This window comes from Dipodomys ordii, unplaced genomic scaffold (assembly GCF_000151885.1).
Source record: "Dipodomys ordii isolate 6190 unplaced genomic scaffold, Dord_2.0 Scaffold320, whole genome shotgun sequence".
NCBI classification, from domain to species: Eukaryota; Metazoa; Chordata; class Mammalia; order Rodentia; family Heteromyidae; genus Dipodomys; species Dipodomys ordii.
The window spans coordinates 21844-35459 of NW_012267536.1; the positions used below are offsets into that span (position 1 = coordinate 21844).

A 13616-nucleotide genomic window follows, 5' to 3' on the forward strand; every position below is an offset into this window, starting at 1 on the left:
AGCTCACCCTACACATCAGCCTGACTCTCAGACCCACAGCTCACCCTACACATCAGTCTGATTCTTAGACCCACAGCTCAGCCTACACATCAGCCTGATTCTCAGACCCACAGCTCACCCTACACATCAGCCTGATTCTCAGACCCACAGCTCACCTTACACATCAGCCTGATTCTCAGACCCACAGCTCACCCTACACATCACATTTAATTACTCTTTTTTTGGCGGGGGGTACGGTCATGGGGCCTGAACTCTGGGCCTGGGCACTGTCCCTCAGCTCTTCAGCTCAAGGCTAGCGCTCTACCACTGGAGCCAGAGCGCCACTTCTGTTTTTTTTTTCTTTTTTTGCTTATGTGGTGCTGAGGAATCGAACCCAGGGCCTCGAGCATGCAAGGCAAGCTCTCTACCACTGAGCCACCTTCCCAGCCCCACATTTAATTACTCTTAAATTCTATTATATTGAACTATTAAACTATTCTATTATGTTAAACTATTAAATTAAAGAAGGAGCTATATTACAAAGGAAAGAGAATCAGAATCATTGCAGACATCTCCACACAAACCCTCAGCACAAGCAGAGCCTGGAATGGTACAATCCATGCCCTGGAGATCAGCAACACCAACCCAGACACCAACCCAGACTGATCTTCCCAGCGAAGCTGTCCTTTACATTGGATGGAGAAACCAGAACCTTCCATGACAAAGAGAACTCAGAGGAATTCATGATCACTAAACCATCGTTACAAAGTACAATACAATCTGAAGAAAGCAACCAAAATCAAAGCAACATAAGACAAAAATCATTAGAAGATTAATTTAGTAAACACAGGAAGAGGAAAGAAACAAAATCCAGGAAATCATGAAAACAGCAGGAAACATGACACATTTCTCTATAATAACCCTAAATATTAATGGACCCAATTCACCAATCAAAAGAAGAATAATGGAAGAGTGGATCAAAAAACAAGATTCATCCAATGCTTACATTCTGTTTTAGGTTATTTTTGAATTGATTAAAGCTTCCACTAATTATGCTATATGTCATTTAATATATTAACTGTATGTCACATTTATTGAATAAATAAAAGATATTAATCTCTGACCTTAGATAAAAGAATTCAGATACAGACACTTGAACAAGATAACACATCTTTAAATATGAAGAACCATTAACATCATAAAGACCGTCTAGCTAACTTATAATAGAAAATAGCCCTATTGCAAGGAAAGAAAAAGAAGTAGAGTCCCAAGCATAGGGTCTTTCTTTCCTTACTTCACCACCTAAAAAAGGGAATATGTGGGGCCGACTGGAAGCTTAGGGCAGCTTTCCACCCCTCCCAGGGGCCAGGCATTAGAAGACATCCCTACAGCTCATCTCCAGGGAAACAGAAAATTCTGGTGACAGGAGACCCCCTTGTCCAGGCCAACACCAGATAATACCTCCTGTTTGGGTCTTGGTGTTCCCTGGGATTGCATACAACACTGTGCTCTCTTCATACTGGTCACCAACCCAGAAGCCTGACTCTGGGACCTAAACAGCACCGGCAGCACCATCAACGTCCATGTAGGACTGACCCATCATTGCATGAGTGCACAGGAAAAGCTGGCTTCGGGCCCCTTGCTTCTACATAAGGAGGGCATTGTAGTGCAGGGGGAAGGACAGGGGGAGGAGGTCTGAGGGAGGAGGTCTGAGAGGGAGGAGAGGAAGGAGGTCAAGGTGGGAAGGTCTGAGGGAGGAGGTCTGGGAGGGAGGAGAGGGAGGAGGTCAACGTGAGGAGGTCTGAGGGAGGAGGTCTGGGAGGAAGGAGAGGGAGGAGGTCAAGATGAGGAGGTCAAGGTGGGAAGGTCTGGGAGGAGGGGCTGGGTGGAGGACTTGTGATGAGCACATTTTAGGTTCTAAGTGAGAACAGCCATATATTTGCTTCCAAATCAAGTCTATCTTTGAGCAGTCACTGCCTCTGAACCTTCCTGCCTTCTGGGCTCTCTGGGTGGAAGCCTGACCCTACTCATAAGAAAATGGACAGTCGCTGACCCCATTCATCAGAAAATGGACAATCGCTGCCCTGGGAGGGACCCTCTCATCAAAGGGAAGTAAAGACTTTTTTTGTAGACTGTGACTTAAGCTTTTATGCCTAAATGAATACTTCAATCTTAAAAGTCTAATCATTACCATTTACTTCCTCAAAATAGCCGTCTCCCTGAATCCGCATTTAGCACAGAAAACACAGGGCTGGGAGCTTGGTGGCCCTCAGGGGATCCGTTGGGCTGGGCTCAGTAACCCTTCCTGGCTGTACACCGCTAGTGTGCTCGTCCCTGGTTCTGGCCTGGGAGGGCCGGGAGGGAAGGCACCAAGGTCGCAAGATGTGGTGCTCAACTGGAGATAAAGTCGCATTGACTTTTCTGCTCAGGCTGGCTTCCAACTGTGATCTTCAGAGCTCGGCCTTAGATGTGAGCCACCAGCGCCTGGATCATTCCAGATGCTGCCAGTCTAAACAAGTTTTCTATTTCTGACACCAGTCTGGCCTTTTATTTTGTTTCAGGAATGCATCGATTTTGTGCATCGATTTCCAGTTCCTTAGAGCACAGTTGCTCATAATATCCTTGTATTAATTTCTTGTTGCTTTGTAGTTAATTGTAGCTCTGCTGTAACCCAAGCGGAAGCTCTTCTGCCTTCTGGTTGTTTTAGTTTATGGGCTCCACATTGTTTACTTGTGTGTTGTTTCTTCATCAGTCAGATGCCCTTAAATAGAAGCAGGCTTTGATTTTGTTCTCTGTCCTATTGTCATGTATGTTTTATTCTTTATTTCTATGTTCTTTATTTTGTTGATCTCTCTTGAACCTTTAGTACTGATTTCTTTCTTGTTTTCTGGATTTGCTCTGCTGATTTTTTCAAAGTTTATATATTATATGCTTAGTTTATACTTTTGTACCATGCTTCTTTTCAAAGTAATGTGTTATAGCACAAATTTCTAAGTACAGCTTTCATTGTAATCCACAATAAATGTGTGTAGATAGGTCACATTTGCAAGCATGTATGTATGCATGCCCATGTATACAAACACACACACACACACAGAGACACACACACGTACTTGTGTACAGCCTTACGTTGCCTGGAGAAGGAGCCCCTCCCCCTACATGCTTTGCAGGTATTTATTTACCTTGCTATTCTTGTCTGTGATTACTTCACCACTAGTGATTCCATCTAGTCATTTTATGACACCATTCTGCTCATGTCCTTTCTCCCTCAATAGGAATGTTCCACATGCTTCCTTTCACCAGCCACCGCCCTTGCTTCTTGACGATAGCCCGCTTTCTGAGCTACGAGTCACCTGACCCCACGGGCGTCCACATGGCTGCTGTCTTCTTTGCTATCCTTCCACATTAGTTGTGCTGACTGGGGGTCCGACGTTGGTCTGTGAGCTCATGTTCCCTGGGGGGTGTTGGTCACTCTGTTGGGTCATGTTTGTTGCAGAAGAGGTGATCAGGCTTCAAACTAAATCCCCAGGAAAGAGCCAAAAGGATGGAGAGGACATGAGCCGGGCAGATCCCTAACCACGCTGCAGCTGCAAAGCTCTGTGGAATCTTCTTTGTAGTGTGGCCACCAGGTGAGTTCTTCAACGAGGAATTGTCTGCTGAGCTCTAACATGCAGCATGACAAGAAGGCCTGGGTTGAGTCCATTCACACAAATGGGAAAATGGCAATATGGCCCAAGGGCTGACAGCTGATCCAGAATGGGGACCCGACAGCTGATCGACTCATCTCTGAGACGGCCGGAGAGTGACAAATCCTCCATGGCAGCCCCCGGTGGCCCACCGCCGTGTTTACAGCCCAGCCGTACAGCGTCTCTCTATCTGCAAATCCAGACCCTCACGGCTCTCTTGCTCCTGCCATTTCTTGCCGTCATCCCTGGAGCTGATCATGCAGGGATGATGCACACAATGCCTAGACTCTGCAGAGAAGCCATCACATTCTGTACATAGACCACGACCAGACCACTGAAAGGCAGCTCTCACCTCTGACCCCACAGCGCCCAGAAAGGGCGGTCCATCCCAAGGAGCTCCCCAAATCCGATTCCTGTCCCCTGGATTCGCATCGAGGGGCATGATGCAACTTCCGCACAAAACGTCTCTAACCACATGGAATTCTATGCCTTGCCCGCTTTGTGAGGAAATGGAAAGCCTTGGTAATAATTACATGAAGTGAAGTAAGCCAGGCCCCAGACACATAGCCCATGGCTTCCCCTATTTGCAATAACTAGTGTACGTTTAAGACAAGCAGAAAAGGTCAAAAGCTGTGCACATATGACCAGATAAGATGAAGTTAAGCAAAATGAACCCAAGATAGAGACACAAGTGGCTTTTTCTTTCTTGCTATGGTTCCTAAGGTATCTATAAGGTACCATGTGATTTTTTTGTTGCTTTGTATCCCTCCCCCATGGTATAACCCCTGCTTTCACGTATTTGATGTTGGCTAAATTTGGAGGGGAAGGGAAAAAACAAAATGTTTAAATAGGGATACAGGTGGACTCATTACAACAATGAGATGTAGAAGATGCTATGTTGGAAAAAAAATTTACAATTTAGGAGGGGATGGGGGAGGAGTGTAGTTATGGAAGTGGGAGGTAAGGGATGGGAGGGGGAAAACAAAGGAGGAGGCAACAATGCTTGATAGGAAATGTACTCATTACCTTGAGCATGTAACTGTAACCCCTCTGTACAGCATTTTCACAATAAAAAAACTTATTTTTAAGAAGTCTCCAACCAGGAATTCTATCTACAGACAAGAGCCACAGACAGATTCTGATAGGAAGTTAAACACTTAGAATTAAGCACCTGGAATATGCTATGGGCTATGCTAATTAGGGGTACTAACTAGGATTCCTGGGTTCTCAACCTGTAGAAAACCAACTTAAACCATCTTAGGAGACAGAAGTAAGAAGCGTGTGGGCCCAGCCGGGGAAGGCCTGTAGGAGCAGCCAGTGCTATGGGGAATTCACATGTGACAGCTGTGTTTCACACACCTGTGAATCAACACATTCGATCGTCAAAAACACTTCAAGGCACAGGATACCACTGAGATTTCTAGAACCAGGGTGCTGAGCCCTCAACACAACCAGGTCACTTCCTGTAAACAGACTACACCTCTTTCCCCAACCACTCTCTCCCATATTAGCTTCATTCCTTCCTACCGCAAGTCCGTCTCCTCCTGTGACCTAAACACCACCAGTAGCTGCACGCACTCTCAACTAAAGGCTTTTGCCACTACAGACAGGCTGCCGAGGCCCTCTGGGCTCAGGCATGGCTCCAGGGAGGGGTCTCACGGACTTGTCCAGCAGTGCACCCACACGACACTGACAGCATGAAGCCCTGGCTCTTCCTACACTCAGCCACAAAGGCCGGGTCAACTCATCAAACCATACGCCGGGCCCCACAGCAGAGGGGAAGGTGTTTCTGAACCAAGTGGACTGAGAACCTCACTTGTTTTGCTCAATTACTTTCAAGTTGTTTGGCCCAGTTAAGCTGTATAGGTCTCTCTTAAATTATGACTTGAGGCAGAAAGTGCCTCATTTTAACCATAGAAGTGGCCCCTATGGTAAATGAATATTTTTGAGAATGTTGTTTGATAATCTACCAATGGTGTTCTGCAAAAGGAAAGGAAGCTTATTGGCTGTTCACCAAGACCCCTGCTCATCCAATTCCTGGAATTCTTCCTCAGTCTCAGATCCCTCTCTTTAAATTGTTATATTGACCGCTGCAGGCTCCTTGAATGCTTTTCTTTTTTTTTTCCCAAAACACCAAATTTTATTGACTGCAATCAATTAATATTCACAGAAAAAGAAACACAACAATGGCAAGAATGCTTACTTAGGATTTATTGCAATTACTATTACTCATGATCTCAATCTGTCACCCATATTATGAAGTGAATCATTAACTGGCAGTTCAAAGAAAAGCACACAAAACCTAAGCTATGATTAACTCATTAAACTCAGAAAAATTCAAGAGTACAGAGAAGCTCACAAGAGAACTAATATTATTAGATCTATTTTAAATTTCTTTCCTGTATTATTTATAACTAAAGCCAAATGCACTTACCATAGGGAAAGTATGCAATGTGTCTGATGGTGAGCGGCTGCCTTTTCAGTGATGCTAACGTGATTGCTCAGGTTCTGCATTCTGCTATATTCTATCTGTGGACCCACCTTGATGACAGCAGCACCATCAAAACAAGCAGGTAGGGCAGGAGCCGCAAAACACAGAACACCACCACGGTCCTGGCCTCTGACTTCTTGGAGCTGAAAGCACTCATCACCACTGGCACCGGCTCACAAAGGCAGAGAACGAGCTCCTGACAGTGCCCCCCACCTTGGCTGTCAACTTGTTTAAAAAAATGGTAAGCCATACAATTTGTAGGAGGAAAGCCATTGAAGCCTCCAGAAACTATAACCAGGCAATTTCCCTTCAAGGCAGAATCGTGGAGCGGCAGGAAGGTGATGGGAACCGGCTTCCAGGCTTCCTGTAAGGGCGTGTGGCTGTGCTTGTATGGTCTCCAGCTTGTTACAGAAATTAAACAACTCTTCGTGACTGAATTCCACCAGGACTTTTTCCAGATCCTTCGAGTCTTTGCTGCTCACCCCCAGCTGCAGCGTTGCTTGGGGGATTTTAGTTTTGCTTGAGCAGAGTGAGCCATTTGAAGGTTAAGCTGGCTTCCAACTGTCTCCAGCTTGTGAGGAGCCACACTCCTCCGTGGGAACTTTTCCACTATCTTGGGACCGAGAGATGGCCAGACACTGGGGAAGGCTTCGACTTTGTCCTGTGTCAGGCGATGCCTGTATCTGCTGTGGAAGGCGGCCTGTGTCAGGCGATGCCTGTATCTGCTGTGGAAGGCGGCCTGTGTCAGGCGATGCCTGTATCTGCTGTGGAAGGCGGCCGGCCTCGGGTGATGGCCTGTAGCTGCTGGAAGGTGGCCGGCCTCGGGTGATGGCACACCGCCTGCTCCAGAGTGCACGCTACTGTATCAAGAACGAGGTGAAGATCTTGCTTCTCTAGAGAAAATGTGGCTTGAAGCTTTTCCTCCTCTTCTTTGCTCTGGGCCTTCAGGGGAAGCTTTTGAAGAATCTGGGTCCGCAGGGAGGGAGTCTTCCTCTATGGACCTTGTCGATCAGTGACAGGCTTTCCTCCTGCCGGCTCTCCTCAGCACCCCTCAGCAGCAGCCGCGGGCGCCGCCACCTTGAACCTCCTCCCTGCCTCGCCCGGCCCGAGCCGGCTGCTCAAAATCTTTTCTTAAAGGCTGTCTTTCTGGTGGTGGCCGTGGCGTTATTTCCTTATATTTTAAAAGAAAGGCGTCAAGTATGTTCTGAAGCTCGTAAGCATACGATGCATGCCTGACTGAGGCCCGCAGCCCTTGCCCGAGGACTTCCCTCCGCCTGCCTGCCAGGGACAGCGTCCAGGCCTCAGGGCCTCCGGCAGCCCTGGGTCAGCACTGGAGGTGGGCACAGGAACCTGCTTTTATTACGCTGGCATTATGTTCCCTTTCTTTTTTTTTGAATTATTCTTTTCCAGAGCGGGGAAGTAGGTTCTTCTCACATGTACATAGACTGCTATGAGTTTTGAGTAATTAAAGAGGTAACTTCCTTTGGTTTGGATATGAAGTGCTCCCCCCTCCAAAGACTCCTGCTGAGGATTCGGTTCCAGTAGTAATTTGCAGGTGGGGAACTGATTACATCATATGGGGGTGATTACATCATGAGAGCCAATCCCCTCTGGCTCCATCATTGATGACATTACTGGAAGATGGTAGAAGGAGGTGGGTCTTATCTGGCGGGTAAGACCCGTACCCCTACAGCTCTGAAGGACATAACCTTTCCCTAATGCTTCATGTCTCTCTGCCTCTGAGAGGCGAGCAGTCTCCCGGACGTGTTGCATTACCTCAGGCTCAGGGCAATAGTGAAAGTTCTGAAGCTGTGAGCCAGAATTATGTCGATCTTCTCAGGCGTTTGCACAGTGGTGAAAACTGAGTAACCCAACTCTAAGAAGTAAACCGACAACCGGGAGAAATACGGCATGTAAAATGACAGCTACCTCTCTCTTCCCACATCACCCACTTACCAAGAATTATATTTTCATACGATAATCTAGCTATTTGCTTATACTCCTTAATTCATTTTTCATGTAAATATAACTGAAGGCCCCAAATAATTAAAAACATGAGCAATAACTAAAACATTGCACCCCTCTTTGCCCAAAAGAATATGTGGTTAGGCTTCCTGGATCCAGGGAAGAATCTAAGTCCTTGTAAATGTCAAGTTGAAAAACATACCAGAAAGTCAAGGATAGCCTAGAAAAAAAAGCAAGAACTAGGTTAAGAAATGAGCCATAATGTTAAAATTAGCAAAGAATGTCATTAATATCCCAGGAGCTTGTATTTCTTTAATTTATGTCCAAATTATGAGAATCATTTTAATATATTTTATTAAATAAAATTTCCAAATTTTAATTTCTAAAATTAAAAAACAAAATATTTATATTAAGAACACTAGCATTTGGGGCAATACAGCCATAAACTCATGATAACTATCCAAATTAAAGGGCTAGAGAGCAGGGAGATGCTCTCTCTGCATAATGCTCTCATAAGCATGATGAAGGTCTCAGGCATGGAATCTTCAGCTCACCTGGAGCATTAAGCTCTGGACATCCACTAGATGATGACTACTGTATTCAGAGCCTCTTCAAGATGTCTTCTCATCCCTAGCCCTCAAGAGCAGAGAAGGAGCCTAAAGCATGGGATTGTCAGAACTTACAGCCAGTGCTCAAACTGACATTTCCTGTCCAAATGTCTGCCTGACTCTGGCAGCCTCAAATGTGGCCTCTGACCTTAGTACAAGACCTGAAACTTAGAAACCAGTACACAAAAGCACAGGGGACATTCCTCAAGGTCTAGGCCTAGTCAATGACTTCCTGAATAGGACTCCAATAACTCAGGAAATAAGCATAAGAATTGACAAGTAGGATTGTATTAAATTTAAAAGATGCTATACATCAGAGAAATAATCAACAGAATAAAGAAACAGCTTATAGAATGAGAGAAAGTTTTTACTAGCTATTTATCCAACAGAGCATTAATATCCAGAATATGTAAATAACTCAAAAAGTCTAACACTAAAAACATGACCAAATGAACTGGACATTTTTCAAACGAAGAAGTACAAATGGTCAAATAAATGCATGAAAATAATGTCTAATATTTTTAGCTATTAAGGAAATGCCAGCCACAACTATATTAGTCATGATCCTGTATTTAAGGGACCCTATAGACTCCTCCTCCACGTTACTAGAGCTGATTAAAAATTGTGACAAAGTAGCAGTGTACAAAGTCCACAGAAACATTAATAGCTTTCCTGTATTTAAATAATGAAAAGATTGAGTCTGAAATCAGGAAAGCAAGCCCATTTGCAATAGCCTCAAAAAAATTAAATACCTAGTAATTATCCAAGGATGTAAAGGACTTCTGCAATGAAAACAATAAAAATTTAAAAGAAGGAAATCAAAGAAGACATAAGGAAGTGGAAAGTCATTCCATGATCCTAGATTGGCAGAATTAATATCAATTTATAGATTGCTTTGATTTTATAGATCGCTCAAGGCAATTTATAAATTCAATTCAATACTCATCAATATTCTAACATCGCTTCATTGAGATAGAGAAAACGATCCAAAAACTCATATGGAACTACAAAAGGCTCTGGATCTTAAAAACAATCCTGAGCAGAAAAGGCAATGCTGGAGGTATAACAATATCAAAATTCAAACTTGACTACAGAACTATAACTATGAAAATAGCTAGCTTGGTGGCACAAAAACAGGCCTGAGGACCAACAGAACAGAAGACTCAGATCCACAGGCCTACAGCCATCTAAGATTCAATAAGACAACCAAAAACATAGATGAGAAGAAAGACAGCCTACAACAAATGCTGCAAGGAATACTGGATCCTCATATATCACCTTGTAGCAGCATCACTTCAAAATGGACCAAAGACCTTAGTTAAGACCTCAAACTATGAAATTATTACAGGAAGGAGTAAAAGAAACATTAGGACTCCTTGGCACAGGCAGAAATTTTCTGACTAAAGATCCAGAAGCAAAGCAAAGCAAAGCAAGACTTGATAAATGGGATTGCACCAAAATAAAAAGTTTCTGCATGGCAAAGGGCATAACTAACAAGCTAAAAAGACAGCCTACAGACTGGAAGATTTTTGCCATCTATACATCAGATGGTGTGTTGATATCCAGAATACAGAGAGAGATTAAAAAACTAAACCCTCAAAGAATCAACAATCCAATTAATAAGTGAGCTAATGAGCAAAGTAGAGACTTCTCAGAAGAAGTAAAAATGGCCAGCAGACACATGAAGAAATGTTCAACATCTCTGGCTTAAAGGAAATGTATCAAAACAACACCGAGATTCCCCAGTTAGAATGGCCATATCAAGAATACAAACAATAACAGATGCTGGTGGGTATGTGGGCAAAAGGAATCCTAACATTGGTTGGAATGTAAACTTGTTCAGCTATTCTGGAAAGCAGTTTGGAGATTCCTCAAAAACTAACATAGAACTACCCTATGATCTAGCAATCCCACTATTGGGCATTTATCTAAAAGATTACAAACCAGGATACAGTAAAGCCACCAGCACAACCATATATATTGCAGCACCATTCACCACAGCTAAGGAATGAAATCAGCCCCAAATGCTCTTCATGGATGAAGATCAAGAAAATGTATATACAATGGAATTTTACTCATCCATTAGAAAGAATTATTTGTATCATTTGTAAAGAAATGGAAGGACCTGGGAAAATTATGTAAAGTGAGTCAGAGAGACAAAGGATATATTTTCCCTTATATGTGGAAGCTATAATTAGCTTATAAACTTATAAGTAAATACATTCAGTGGTATGGCAAATGTATACAAATGTATTACCTGAAATATGATAAATTCAAGTGAGAACTCAAAATAGTGTAATTTCTTAGAAAAGCAAAATCAGGGCTGGGAAGGTGGCTTAGTGGTAGAGTGCTTGCCTTGCATGCATGAAGCCCTGGGTTTGATTCTGCTGCACCACATAAGCAGAAAAATCCAGAAGTAGTGCTGTGGCTCAAGTGGTAGAGCACTAGCCTTAAGCTGAAGAGCTAAGGAACAGTGCCCAAGCCCAGAGTTCAGGCCCCACGACTGACCAAAAAAAAAAGCAAAGGCAAAATTCAACAAAATGCACACCAGGAAGCAAGTACTTGAAAGAGGTTGGGGGAGGTCAGCAGGAAAATGTTAGACAAATGAAGAGGGGAAGAGGAAGAGCATACAGCCAAGAATTCAATGTAAGCTGGGTGCTGGTGGCTCACATCTGTAATCCTAGCTCCTCAGAAGGCTGAGATCTGAGGACCAAGGTTCAAAACCAGCCCAAGCAGGAGAGTCCATGAGACTCTCATCTCCAATTAACCACTAGAAAACTGGAAGTGGTGCTGTGGCTCAAGTGGTAGAGAGCTTGCCTTGAGCTGTAGAGCTGAGGGACAGTGCTCAGGCCCAGAGTTCAAGCACCATGGCCGACAAAAAAAAAGAAAAAGAAAAAGAAAGAATTCAATGCATATTATACAAAATTAATAAGAGTGAAAGAAGGAGTAGGCTGGGGAGAGATGGATGAGAATGTTGAAAGGAGTGACATTGATCAAGATGCATTGTATTCATAAACTGCTTTATTAAATGGCCACTCCTTTGTATAACTAAAGTTTTTTTTGTCAGTCATGGGGCTTGAACTCTGGGCTTGGGTGCTATCCCTGTGCTCTTCAGCTCAAGGCCAGGGCTCTACTGCTTGAGCCACAGAGCCACTTCTTGTTTTCTAGAGGTTTATTGGAGATAAGAGTCTCACAGACTTTCCTGCCAGAGCTGGCTTTGAACCATGATCCTCAGATTTCAGCTTCCTGGGTAGCTAGGATTACAGGTGTGAGCCACCAGTGCCTGGCTAAAGATAATTTTTTAAATGGAGGGGAAAAAAACACAGCAATTCCATAATTGGGAACTTATCCAAAAGATTACAAACCAGGATACAGTAAAGCCACCAGCACAACCATGTTCACTGCAAACACCATTCACCACAGCCAAGGTATGGAATCAGCCCAGATGCCTCTCAATGAACAAACGAATCAAGAAAATGTGGTATATATGCACAATTGAAGTTAATTCATCCTTTGGAATGGATGGTATTCTATCATTTGCAAAGAAAAGGAAGGACCTGGAAAATTATGTGAAGTGAAGTAGGTCATGACCAGAGACAAGGATTATGTGTTTTCTCTCATGTGTGGGGCTTCAATTAGCTTATAGATATTTAAGTACATATTGAAGATAAGCAAGTGCACATAAATGTGTTAACTGAGACATGGCAGATTCAGGGGAGAACCCAGCATAACTCCTTAGAAAGGCTAATCAAAGCTTAACAAAATAAACACCATAAGACTGGTACTCAAAAGGGGTCAAGTGGGGTATAGGGAGAGGGGTAGGCAAATGAAGAGAAGAAAGAGGAAAACACAGTAAAAAAAAATTGAATGCAGGGGCTGGGAAGGTGGCTCAGTGGTAGAGCGCTTGCCTTGCATGCATGAGGCACTGGGTTCGATTCCTCAGTACCACATAAGCAAAAAAAGCCAGAAGTGGTGCTGTGGCTCAAGTGGTAGAGCACTAGCCTTGAGCTGAAGAGCTGAGGGACAGCACCCAGGCCCAGATTTCAGGCCCCACGACCGGACCCCCCCCAAAATAATAATAATAATAATAAGGCTGGGTGAGAGAAACACAGAGAGAGAGATTATAACTTCAACAGCTAAATAAAGAAAAACAAAATCTGCTTCCTGGTGTCAGACTGGCACCTTTTCCATAGATCAGCCGCGATTTTAATCTGATTTTCATACTAGGTGTATGGACAAAGAGGCTCTCTGAGAAAATGCACAGAAGCGTCTGGGGACACGGGACTGCTGCACACACTCCATGCTCCGTGGACACAGGCCTGTCCTCCCCATCATCCAAGGACACAGGTCTGTCCTCCTCATCCTCCATGGACACAGGTCTGTCCTCCCCGTCGTTGGTGGACACAGGTCTGTCCTCCCCGTCCTCCATGGACACAGGTCTGTCCTCCCCATCTTCCATGGACACAAGTCTGTCCTCCATGGACACGTCTGTCCTCCCCATCCTCCATGGACACAGGTCTGTCCTCCCCATCTTCCATGGACACAAGTCTGTCCTCCATGGACACAGGTCTGTCCTCCCCATCTTCCATGGACACAAGTCTGTCGTCCATGGACACAGGTCTGTCCTCCCCATCTTCCATGGACACAAGTCTGTCGTCCATGGACACAGGTCTGTCCTCCCCATCCTCCGTGGACACAGGTCTGTCCTCCCCGTCCTCCGTGGACACAGGGCGGCTTCCCGCACTCTGTCTCTTCCTGCCTTCTAAAGCCACATCCTCCTCACCCCATTCTGTTTTATCACTGCTTAGCTAAAGCCTGGAAGATGCTCTGGTACTGGGGGCAGGGACCCTGCTCTATTTAACCTGTCTTAATTCCCAACTTAAAGCT

General features: G+C 44.4%; 1 pseudogene; it reads right to left on the reverse strand.

The window, feature by feature from the left end:
* Positions 1 to 13209, reverse strand: part of LOC106001567 — a 32423-nt pseudogene extending 19214 nt beyond the window's left edge.
* Between the last annotated feature and the right edge of the window lie 407 nt (positions 13210 to 13616).